Here is a 13,791-nt window from a genome sequence, read left to right as displayed (position 1 = left end):
ACAATACTAAACGGCACAGTACTGGGACAGCACTACGATAGCAGTGACATGTGGTCCATACCAATTCCTTACATGGACTTTGGGTACAGCAAACGACTTTGATTGTTTGGATGTAGCCTATCGCTTGTGACACATTTGTAAATTCAAAGTTGAGTATTGTCAAGCTATTAATCTGATTTTCTTGAATTGTTGTATAGCATTCCGACAACGCAGCATCCTTTAGGCACCCTATACCAGGCGAGTGAGCAAGACTCCAGATCCCATACACATTAGAAAATGCGACGCATGTTTCTTAATAGCTCATGTGATCACCATGGACGGCAGTGCTTGCTTTGGAGCACGTTCTCATGTTGGTCACAAGGTAGGTAAGGAATCGTTGTGGTAGGGCGTTTCATTCCTCCACCTTGGTCGACAACTATTGGATGATGGTTGGTTGGCTTGTGCATGTGGCCGTGGTGCAGTAAATCTCCACACCGCAACCCACATGTGAAATTTATGTCGGAGGAAATGGAGGACCATTCTGTTCACCGAATATGTTCTCGTTCCAATAGCTCCTCCACTTGCACAGTAAGATACGGTCGCGCATTGCCGTTCATAATAATTAAGACACTCCAAATGTACCCCTGAAAAGACGCGTTTGCTGAAGGAGTAAAGTTTCACATTTACTGTGACCAGTGAGTGTACCATATCAAAGATTTGGAGGTCATTACGCCGATACAACATAATGACTCACATAACACAAGGGCAACAATAACGTCCATGTATGACAGTAATCCTCCTGGCAGATAAAAACTGTGTGCTGGACCGAGACTCGAACTCGGGACTATTGGCTTTCTGGCACAAATTTTTAATCGGGCAGGAAGTCTCATATCGGTGCACACCCGGCAGCATAGTGCTAATTCCTTTCATATTAGACATTGTTCAAGAGTGCACTACGTGTTCCTACCTCTCGTAATATAAGCGTACATAGTGCACTCCGGTGGTCCAAGTGTCATGATGTGGGGACGCATAGTTTTACGTCAGTGTACCGATCTCCACATCTTAGAACACGGTACACTCAGCAGTCAAGACCATTGTGACACAGTACCCCCTGTCTCTTCAGGGTTGCACTCTATCTTGACTTCAGTGGATCAGAATGCGTCCCCTAATCGAAATACAAGGTGGAGGAGCTCTTGCAAAGAGAGTATCTTCACGAGTTGATTGGCGTGCCATGTCCTTCCCCCGACATAAATACCATCGACGAAGTGTGGATAGCGTTATGGCGAAGTATTGCAGCACAGTCACGTGCACCAACCAGCAGCTGTCAACCGCGCTGGTAGAGGAATGGAACGCCCTGCCTCAAGAACCCTTTAATAACTTTGTAGCCAGCATTGGAGCTCGTTGCAGAGCATTCATTGCCGCACGCGGTATTCACATTACCTATTCATTTTGTAAGCCAGTGTATATTTTCTTCGAGGAGTAACTTCAACACAAGGCAACTAACGCCACAAGTACTATAGGCTCTAACTAGCAACCAGATACTCACATAATGTTCACGCTGCGCTCTCAACAGCACGTTGCTACATGCCGGTGCTTTCGAAATGTTTGTCATGTCATGATATTATTTTAGTGGACTGCTTACGCAGCATGAACTGAAAGTAATGCAAAGTTTATCCCTCCCAACGCTGAGCCACAACATTGTAGTCACAGGACCAATTCATCAGCTCAATAATACTGAGAACTGGTCACGGTGCTGATCAGGTGAGATGCGACAGTTCCTCCTCGTTCTCAAACAACCATGTTTGGGGAACAGGCTTCCTGTCCTCTTGGTACATAGCTTCACCACTTGGGAACAGAAATTGTACCTTGGGATGAACCTGACAACCAAAATAGTCACATATTTCTCGGCAGTGGCTCATGGCATACCACGATATGGTTATCCAGATCATCACCTCACCTACCCCCTGTATTTTAATCACACTCTTGAACCTTTCTTCTATGTCCGTGACCTCTTCTTCGATATACTGTTGCAACAATAGGGACGAAATACTTCACTGCTACCTTACACTCTTTTTCATTCGAGCGCTTCGTTCTTGGTGTTCCAGTCTTATTGTTCCCGCTTAGCTGTTGCTCAAATTACATACTACACGCCTGTCCCTAGAGCTTTTCCGTATTTTTCACATAATTTCGAACAGCCTACACCATGTGACACTGTCGAACCCTTTTTTTCAGGTCGACTAATTCAGTGAGCGTGTCTTGATTTTTTTTTCGGTCTTCCTTTCATTATCAACCGGAACGTCAGAACTGCCGCTCTTGTGCCTTTACCTTTCGCAAATCCAAACTAGTCGTCATCTAACACATCTGAAATTTTACTCTCTATTCTTCTGTATATAATTATTGTGAGCAACTTGGATGCATGACCAGTTAAGATGATTGTACGGCAATTCTCACACTTATCGGCTCTTTCTGTCTTCGGAATTATGTGGATGATATTTTTCCGAAAGTTTGACGGTATGTTGCCAGTCTCACACTTCTACATTCTAACGTGAATAGTTGCTCTGTTGCCATTTCCCCCAGTGATTTCAGAAGTGATGTTATCCATCCCATGTGCCTTATTCGACTTTAAGTCATACAAAGCTCTTTAAAATTGCGATTCTAATACTGGATCCACAGTCTGTTTCCTGTAGAATCCTGGCTTTTCTTCCATCACGTGACAAGCAATGTCTCTCATAGCGGCCTTCAATATACACCATCTACCTACTTGCTTTGCCCTCCGCATTTAACAGTGGAATTCCCGTTGCATTCTTAATGTTACCGCCCTTGCTCACGGAAAAAATCACAACACCAAGAATGTTATGCGACATGAGCGAAAGACGAATTTCTACATCTGAAGAAGGACGTCTATTCAAATTCCACGCCAGTCGCATAAGAGTGTTACAAACAGGTTTGTTTTAAACTCGCGCTGTACCAGGCGTGAGCGTTAGTTACATTTCAGACTGGACATGGTGAGTTTGTGAATAATGCCTTTAATGTGACAAAGCCCCATAATCCACACGTCATTGAGTTTGATTGAGGTCGTGTAATGGGGCCACGAGACTTCGAGTGTTCTTTCAATGATACTGCAGAAAGGCTTAGCAGGAATGTAGCCACTCTGCATGACAGCTGGCAGCGATGGTAATGAGAATTTACAGTCGCAATAAAAACGGTCTCCGGACGGTCACTTAGCATGTCGAGAGGGAATACCATCGTGCTTTGCACAAGCTTCTGAATTCGTGCAGCATTTGGTGCCACTGTGACACAATCGGTTAACTCCAGGGCAGCTCCGAGCCTGACGCCCTGTAGCGTTCAGTCCACTGACTCCGACCACTGGCATTTGTGACTTCAGTGATGCAAAGCGAGAGTTCAATGGAGAGCAGATTGGAGTTCTTTCTGTTTTCTGATAGAATCTGGCTGTGCCTCGATGCCAATGATGGCCGTGTGTTGGTTGGAAGGAGGCCTGTTGAGGACCTGCAGCTAACGTGTCTGTGTGCTGGACCTGCACATTTAGTTATGGTGCTGGGCGCGATTTGTACGACAGCAAGAGCACCCGCCTTGGTTACTCCAAGCACCATGACTGAAACTATCTGGTACTTCGGCTTGTTGTGTTGCCGTACAAAAACATCACTCTGGGGAATGTTTTCCAACAGTATAACGCTGTTGTGACCAACATACTCGTCGGAGTTCGACGTTTTGCCTTGGACTGATCGATCAGTACATCTGTGTAGAATCAAACACATATGGGACATCGTCGCACGATAACTCCAACTTCATCCACAAACTCCGTTAACCGTCCCTGTATTGGCCGACCAAGTGCAACAGGCATGAAACACCAATCCACTAACTGAAATCCGACACCTGTACAACAAAACGCATGGATGTTTGCATGCTTGGATTCAAATTTTAGTAGTTACACCCGTTATTAATGTATGAGTGTTTCACGTTAGCAATGGCTTGTTCAAATGTGTGCTAAGGTCATCAGTCCCTAAGCTTACACACTACTTAACCTAAGTTATCCTTAGGACAAACACACACACTCATGCCCGAGGGAGGACTAGAACCTCCGCCAGGATCAGCCGCACAGAGCAGTGGCTTATCTGGCGATTACGTTGACCTGTATACTTCAAATATTACTCTGCACTAATTATTTCCTGTTGTTCTGATTTTTGCATTGGTGTATTATTAACTCCCATGTTTCCGAACACGTCATAAATAGTTCTGGTGACGGCGATGGTGGTGGTGGTTGTAAGGTCCTATAAGACCAAACTGCTGAGGTCATCGTACCCTAGGCTTTCACTCAACTGAATCTGACTGAAACTAACTTACGCTAAGGACAACACACATTGATGCACGAGGGAGGACTCGAACCCCCGACGGGGTGAGCCGCGCGATTTGTAGCAAGACGCCCTAGACTATGTGGCTACCCCGCAGGGCAAAAATAAGTCTTCTTAGTCTTCATGGTACACTACGAGAAAAATATGGACTCTCAGTTACATGTATCAGGTCATCTTAAAGTGACCACTAGTAAAAATCAAATAGTTCAACTGGATCTGAGCACTATGACACTTAACATCTGACGTCATCAGTCCGCTAGAACTTAGGACTATTTGAACCTAACTAACCTAAGGACATCATACACATACATACCCGAGGCAGGTTTCGAACCTGCGACCGTAGCTATCGTACGGTTCCGGACTGACGCGCCTAGAACCGCTCGGCCACAGTCGCCGGCTAGTAAAAATCCTAACTATCTACAATTGAGTAAGCGTGTAGAATACAGAGAATGTCAGCACCTACATATTATAAGAAGCACCCCTCTAACATGAATTCTTACAATTTACAACCTGTACGCCCAACAAAAGCAAAGCAATGTGGAGCACATATTATAAAAATAATCAGTATCTATGAATACAACTTTAAATTGGACTACTACCATTTCTTAAATAATAATAACAATATTTTTCTTCCTTTTCTTTTCCAAGATTCATGCAACAACTTTCCATTATGTGATTTCGAAGTATTAAATAACGTATTTAACATTTAACAACCTCAGATACTTCCAAAATTAATTTGCTAAGTCTTATTGAATTTCATGTTGATCAGCATAATTGTGCAGTTCTATACAGTACAACTACAGACCTTCAACGTGTGCTTCTCTCCAATAGTTGAATCAATTGATACAAATCGTCTACCTCTACCAAAGGCAAAACGCAAGACGGTAATGGGAGATGTACATTTCGTTTTCCGTGGCTCTACGTGATCGCAGGTCGAGATTAATCACAAAATTTCTACTTCATATTATATAAAAACCTATACAATTGCTACTCACTGTATTAGGCGGAACACATACGGGATATTGCACTGACCATCCTCCATCGTAGTCTTGACTCTGTGCACCGATATCTAGGCGACTAAAGTGTGCTACAACGCCAAGATGCATAACTCACATGCTCCTGTTGCTGAGAGGGTATTGCGTCGAGAGGCTTGCTGAGGTCGTAAGCAGGTCGATTTCTCTTGGACGCATCGGATAAAACTTTCGTTCGGAAAAGACTTTATAAGACGAGAGTTTTCGAATGCATATCTTACATTTTTCCCCTTTACGTCAGAACCCTACCAAAGATGTGACCGCTGGTTTTTGAGTTAGAGTGCACAGTGACATGACGAAGAACATTTGGTTTGTGTTAGCCTGGTTTGCGTGGATTCCACAGAAACGACAATATTGCTTCTACCAGTGGAGCACAAGGCGCTGCTCACCTCCAGTCGGTTCCTCGGCAGCGGCAGCTCCTAGCAGCTTCCAGGAAGCCGCGGCGACAAAGGGGCCAGCGAACAATGACGTTTTGATGGTGCTGGAGGCAGACTGGCATTCCTGCTTTCCTGTCTGCTTGGAGCAGAGGAAGCCAGGCACTATGCAGCAACTATCTGCACAGCCACAGCACAATTACTGACCTCAAATGGCATTAATTCTCGGAAATAGTAAAATTCTAACGAAATAAGCAAGCAAAATATATAAGAACGCAGAACCTCCAACATTGGCGAAGTTTTACAGACTCTCGAAATTTAGGAATAACTTCAACGAGTTGCCGTTTATAGTTTTCACAATTACATTCTGTCTGGGAATATGGCAGAAAACACAAAGAGAGTCTTTTCAAATGTACGCTAGTGGAAAGACGCAGTCAATACCTTCACTGCCCGATATGAAAGGTGATGTCACTGATGGGAGCGCCACTAATGCAGAATTAGAAAACATGGTTTTCTGAAACTCCTTCAACAAAGAAGACGAAATATATATTACCAGTCAGGTTCCTTTCAGAGTATGCTGCTGCAATACCTCCATACCTGACAATCAGATACAGAGAAAGGAAATAGGTGCAATCGTCTGCATTACAGATCCATATCACTAACGACGGTTTGAAGTATGGTTTTCTACTGCCTTCAGCTGGCCGCTGTGGTCGAGCCGTTCTAGACTCTTCAGTCCGGAAACACGCGGCCACTATGGTCGCAGGTTCGAATCCTGCCTCGGATGAGAATGTGTGTGACGTCCTTAGGTTGGTTAGGTTTACATAGTTCTATGTCTAGGGAACTGATGACTTCAGATGTTAAGGCCCATAGTGCTTAGATCAGTTTGTACTGCCTTCGAACACCATGAATGACCTCTAGAGAAACTATTTATTGAAAGATAGAACGGATTCAGAAAATATTGTTCTTGTGTGGCACAACTAACTCTTTACTCTCCCGAAGTAATGAGTGCTATTGATAGGGGGTGTCAAATTGATTCCATATTTCTAGATTTCCAAAACACCTTTGAGATCGTTCCTCACAAGTGTCTATTGAGTTATCGCCTTAGTTGCGTGACTTGATTCGTGAATTTCTGTGGGAGAGCTCATGGTTCAAGTAACTGTGGGAAAGTAATCAACCAAAACAAAAGCAACATCTGGCGTTCTCCAAGGAGGTATTGTAGGTTCTCTACTGCTCCCAACTTACATAAATCACATAGGAGATAATCTGAGCAGCCCTCTTATATTATTTGGAGATGATGCTGTCATATACGGTCTTGAAACCAATAGCAAAACGATGTAGACAAGATATCGGCTTAGTGCGAAAAGCAGCAATTGAGCTACATAATCATAAGTTTGAAGTCGTTTACATCAGTACTAAAGGAAATCCGCCAAATTTCGGTTACTTGACAAATCACAGAAATCTAAAGGCAGCAAATTCAGCAAAATGCTTAAAGGCTACAATTACGAATAACTTAAATCGGGAAGATAACAGATATGTTGTGGGTAGCGCAAACCGCAGACTTCGATTTATTGGCAGAACACTTAGAAAATGCAATAGGACTACTAAACATATGCTTGCCCCCTATGGAGTACTGCTGTACAGCGTGGCTTCCCCATCAGATGGACCTGACTAATGACATTGCAAAACTTAAAAGAAGGATGGTTCGTTTTGGATTACCACAAAACAGGTGAGAGAGTTCCGCAGAAATGATTCGTGAACTGAGTGGCAGTCATTAAAACATGGGCTTTTTTTGCATCAGTATGTTTGCATGAAATATCTATCGCCAACTTTCTCCTCCGATTGCGAAAATATCCTGTTGGCAGCCATCTAGATCAGGAGAAATGATCATCATGATGAAATAAGAGAAATCGGAGTTCGCAGAAAGTTTGAACTTTCGTTTTCCCCGCGCGCCTTTCGAGAGTGGACCGGTAGATTAGTAGCCTGAAGGTCGTTTGATGAACAGTCGGCCAGGCAGAGTTGCAGAGTAATTATATAGTCTTGTACCCGTGTTCTAGGGGTAGCGTCTTTGGTTCATAATCAAAACGTCTTCAGTCCCGGGTTCGATCAACGCCATTGCCTAAATTTTGATAAATAATCAGCATTGGCGGCCGAAGACTTCTGGCATAAGAAGTCAGCCTCATTCTGCCAACAGCCATTTCAAAGATGGCGGAGGAGCGGATAAAGGTTCAGGGCACTCTCTTGTCCTAGGGGTGGGAAATTGCCCCTAAAGGCGGAAGAATCAGCAATGATCAACGACATGAGGATGCAGAAGGCAATGGAAACCACTGCATTAAAGACACATAACGTGTATCCACAGGACATGTGGCCTGTATTTGAAGAAGTGTCATGATGATCTCTCCATTGGCAAAAGATTCCGGAATAGTCCCCCATTCGGATCTCCGGAAAGGGACTGCCAAGGGGGAGGTTACCATGAGAAAAATATTGAATAATCAACGAAAGGATAATGTTCTACGAGTCGGGGCGTGGAATGTCAGAAGCTTGAACGTGGTAGGGAAGCTAGAAAATCTGAAAAGGGAAATGCAGAGGCTCAATCTAGATATAGTAGGGGTCAGTGAAGTGAAGTGGAAGGAAGACAAGGATTTCTGGTCAGATGAGTATCGGGTAATATCAACAGCAGCAGAAAATGGTATAACAGGTGTAGGATTCGTTATGAATAGGAAAGTAGGTCAGAGGGTGTGTTACTGTGAACAGAATCGACAGCAGACCAACACCGACAACGGTAGTTCAGGTATACATGCCGACGTCGCAAGCTGAAGATGAACAGATAGAGAATGTATATGAGGATATTGAAAGGATAATGCAGTATGTAAAGAGGGACGAAAATATAATAGTCATGGGCGACTGGAATGCAGTTGTAGGGGAAGGAGTAGGAGAAAACGTTACAGGAGAATATGGGCTTGGGACAAGGAATGAAAGAGGAGAAAGACTAATTGAGTTCTGTAACAAGTTTCAGCTAGTAATAGCGAATACCCTGTTCAAGAATCACAATAGGAGGAGGTATACTTGGAAAAGGCCGGGAGATACGGGAAGATTTCAATTAGATTACATCATGGTCAGACAGAGATTCCGAAATCAGATACTGGATTGTAAGGCGTACCCAGGAGCAGATATAGACTCAGATCACAATATAGTAGTGATAAAGAGTTGGCTGAAGTTCAAGATATTAGTCAGGAAGAATCAATACGCAAAGAAATGGGATACGGAAGTTCTAAGGAATGACGAGATACGTTTGAAGTTCTCTAACTCTATAGATACAGCAATAAGGAATAGCGCAGTAGGCAGCACAGTTGAAAAGTAATGGACATCTCTAAAAAGGTCCATCACAGAAGTTGGGAAGGAAAACATAGGTACAAAGAAGGTAGCTGCGAAGAAACCATGGGTAACAGAAGAAATACTTCAGTTGATTGATGAAAGGAGGAAGTACTAACATGTTCAGGGAAAATCAGGAATACAGAAATACAAGTCGCTGAGGAATGAAATAAATAGGAAGTGCAGGGAAGCTAAGACGAAATGGCTGAAGGAAAAATGTGAAGGCATCGAAAAAGATATGATTGTCGGAAGGACAGACTCAGCATACAGGAAAGTCAAAACAACCTTTGGTGACATTAAAAGCGACGGTGGGAACATTAAGAGTGCAACGGGAATTCCACTGTTAAATGCAGAGGAGAGAGCAGATAGCTGGAAATAATAGATTGAAAGCCTCTATGAGGGTGAAGATTTGTCTGATGTGATAGAAGAAGAAACAGGAGTCGATTTAGAAGAGATTGGGGATCCAGTATTAGAATCGGAATTTAAAAGAGCTTTGGAGGACTTACGGTCAAATAAGGCAGAAGGGATAGATAATATTCCATCAGAATTTCTAAAATCATTAGGGGAAGTGGCAACAATATGATTATTCACTTTGATGTGTAGAATGTATGAGTCTGGCGACATACCATCTGACTTTCGGAAAAGCATCATCCACACAATTCCGAAGACGGCAAGAGCTGACAAGTGCGAGAATTATCGCACAATCAGCTTAACAGCTCATGCATTGAAGCTGCTTACAAGAATAATATACAGAAGAATGGAAAATAAAATTGAGAATGCGCTAGGTGACGATCAGTTTGGCTTTAGGAAAAGTAAAGGCACGAGAGAGGCAATTCTGACGTTACGGCTAATAATGGAAGAAAGGCTAAAGAAAAATCAAGACACGTTCATAGGATTTGTCGACCTGGAAAAAGCATTCGACAATATAAAATGGTGCAAGCTGTTCGAGATACTGAAAAAAGCAGTGGTAAGCTATAGGGAGATACGGGTCATGTACAATATGTACAACAACCAAGAGGGAATAATGAGAGTGGACGATCGAGAACGAAGTGCTCGTATTAAGAAGGGTGTAAGACAAGGCTGTAGCCTTTCGCCCCTACTCTTGAATCTGTACATCGAGGAAGCAATGATGGAAATAAAACAAAGGTTCAGGAGTGGAATTAAAATACAAGGTTAAAGGATATCAATTATACGATTCGCTGATGACATTGCTATCCTAAGTGAAAGTGAAGAAGAATTAAATGATCTGCTGAACGGAATGAACATTCTAATGAATACACAGTATGGTTTGAGAGTAAATCGGAGGAAGACGAAGGTAGTGAGAAGTAGTAGAAATGAGAACAGCGATAATCTTAACATCATAATTGATGGTCCGAAGTCAATGAAGTTAAGGAATTCTGCTACCTAGGCAGTAAAATAACCAATAACGGACTGAGCAAGGAGGACATCAAAAGCAGACTCGTTATGGCAAAAAAGGCATTTCTGGCCAAGAGAAGTCTACTAATATCAAATACCAGCCTTAATTTGAGGAAGAAATTTCTGAGGTTGTACGTCTGGAGTACAGCATTCTATGGTAGTGAAACATGCACTGTGGGAAAACCGGAACAGAAGAAATCGAAGCGTTTCAGATGTGGTGCTATAGACGAATGTTGAAAATTAGATGGACTGATAAGGTAAGGAATGAGGAGGTTCTACGCAGATTCGGAGAGGAAAGGAATATGTGGAAAACGCTGATAAGGAGAAGGGACAGGATTATAGGACATCTTCTAAGACATGAGGGAATGAGTTCCATGGTACTAGAGGGAGCTGTAGAGGGCAAAAACTGTAGAGGAAATTGCAAGTGCTACTCTGAGATGAAGAGATTAGCACAGGAAAGGAATTCGTGGCGGGCAGCATCAAACCAGTCAGTAGACTGATGACTAAAAAAAAAAAGAAAGATGCTTGAACTGCATCTTTCCATGAAAAGACTGGCCTGTGGTTTTATAGTGACTATATCAGAGCCATAAGCCTCGAGCCATCTTACAACGTGCGATTGAGGGCACATCTCACACACTATCCTTTCCCTCCCCAACAACCCCCCCCCCCCCTTGCCATCCCCGATCCTTTCTCGAATCGCACTTGGGAAGAAGGGCTGCTGGTAAAGCTCAGCATGACATCTCTTTTAACTGATTTACATTTCAGGAGAGGCATCTGAGGGGAAGTAATATGTAACCCAACTATACCCGGAACGTATGCTCTCGAAATTTCAATAATATCCTCATCTGTGCTGCACAATACCTCTTTTGTAGCGTCTGCCACTGCAGTTCGTTGAGGATTTCCGTAACGCCGTCTCGTCGAGTAAACTAACCTGTGACAAAACAGGCCACTCTTCGATCTTATCTCTGCTTTCAATCCCACTGCCTAACGGTCCCAGTCCGGTGAACAGTATGCCTAGTTCAGGATTAGGTGAACTAGTACTTTGGGAGTAATTTTTTCGTGGATGAATTACATTCCCATATGATTCTCTCAGTGATCCCTTTCTGGAATCTGCTTTTCTTACTATTTATTTTACGTGGTGTTTGAGCTGTAGTTCCTTCCAAATGCTTACTCCCGGGTATTTTACGATAACAGCTGCCAATAGTGTAACTGAACAGCAGTGCACCTCTTGTTATCCTAGTCAACAATGCACTTGTAAATGTGAAAGAAAACTATACAGATTTCCTACCAAGTGTAGCGATATGTGATATGTGATCGGAGGCGTTATCATGTGTTTAAAATTTAGCATAAACAAGTACTTTTATGTACTCTTATCGATCAGATAAATAATTTAATCTCTTTAAATGAAACAAAACCTATGGTATCAAATAATATAACTTTCTCTATGACTGTCGGGTAATATCTGAAGCAGCAGAAAATTGTATATCTAGAGTAGGTTTCGATATGAATATGAAGGTAGGAGACAGAGCGAGTTACTGTGACCAGTTCAGTAAAGGGGTTGTTCTCATCTAAATCGGCAGCAAACCGACACCCAAAACTACAGTTCATCATATTCGCTGACGTCGAAAGCTGAAGATGAAGAGATAGAGCAAGCATAGAAGGGTGTTGAGTGGGTGATTCAGTAAGTAAAAGGAGATGAAAAGCTAATAGTAATGGTGGACTGGAATGCGGTTGTAGGAAATGAGTACAAGAAAGGGTTGCAAAAGTATACAGGTGTGGTACTAGGAATGAGAGAGGAGAAAAACTAATTGACTTCTGCAGTACACTTTAGCTAGTAACAGCAACTACTCTCTTCAAGAATCACAAGAGGAGTAGACATACAATATTTGGTAAAGACCGCCAGCTACGGGAAAATTTCAGTTATATTATACCATAGTCAGGAAGAGATTTCGAAATAGAATACTGGACTGTAAGGAATGCTCAGAAGGAGATATTGGCTCAGATCGCAATTTAGTAGTGATGAAGAGTAGGATGAATACCAGGAGACTAATCAGGATACGGAAGTAGTAAGAAATAACGAGATTCACTTGAAGCTCTCTAAAGCTATAAATACTGCTATAAGGAATAGCTCGGCAAGCGTTTCAATTGGAAAGAAATTAAGATGTTGGAAAGAAAAACGTACGTACAAAGAAGGTAGCTACGACGAAATCTTGGGTAACAGAAGAAGTACTTCAGTTGATCTTGCGAAATAAGGAAACACAAAAATGTTGGGGAATTTCACGTATTCAGAGATACAAGTCACTAAGAAATGAAATAAATCGGAAGTGCAGTGAAGGGAAGACTAAATGGCTGCATGAAAAATATGAAGAAGATAAAAAGAAGTCACTATCGGAAGGACTGACTCAATGTACAGAATGGTCAAAATAACCTTCAAAATTAAGTGCAAGTACGGTAACATACTACAATGGGAATTAACTGTTAAATGTAGAGGTGAAAGCAGATAGTAGGAAAGAGTACACTAAAGCCCTCTGTGAGGTGGAAGACTTGTCTGATGACGCGATAGAAGATGATACAGGGGTCGTAATAAGAGATAAGGGAACCAGTATTAAAATCATAATTTAAACGAGCTTCCAAAAAAATTCCAGAATGTTCCACAATGTCCTACATTAACGCGAGATGTTATGGAGTGTTCGGGAATAGTCTGGAGAATTCGGGAAGATTCCAGAATGTTCGGTAGCATCCCAGACCATTGTGGAACATTCCAGAACACTCTATAATGTAGCGGAACGTTCTGAAATATTGTGGACCATTCGAAACCTTCTACTGTAATGGAATTTTCTGGAACATCGCGGACCATTTGAAGCCTTATTGCTATCTTCTGGAATTCGCCACTGGTTTGCATACCCGTTGGTAGGGTTTTTTAAAGCAAGACCCGTCGAAGGTTCGGACAACAGTTTCTTATCAGTGACGAGGGGTGAAACAGAGAAAGTACTGCAGTGAGTGATTGTAAACAACACAGTGACGTCTGAGTATTCAAAGTGGTACAGTGACTGAATTCAAATCGAAAAAAGTGTGAAAAGTGCATTAAGTGTACTAAGTGTATCTGTTGATAATATGTTGATTTGATATACATTTTACATAATGCGCAAAAATAGTTAGAATACGTTTTCAATATTAATTTTTACCTCTTAAAATTTGACAAGGATTATATATAAAACATGCATTCAATAATTTTTTTATCTCTCATACTTT

This window comes from Schistocerca gregaria, chromosome 5 (genome assembly GCF_023897955.1).
Source record: "Schistocerca gregaria isolate iqSchGreg1 chromosome 5, iqSchGreg1.2, whole genome shotgun sequence".
NCBI lineage: Eukaryota > Metazoa > Arthropoda > Insecta > Orthoptera > Acrididae > Schistocerca > Schistocerca gregaria.
This window is presented reverse-complemented; position numbering follows the sequence as displayed.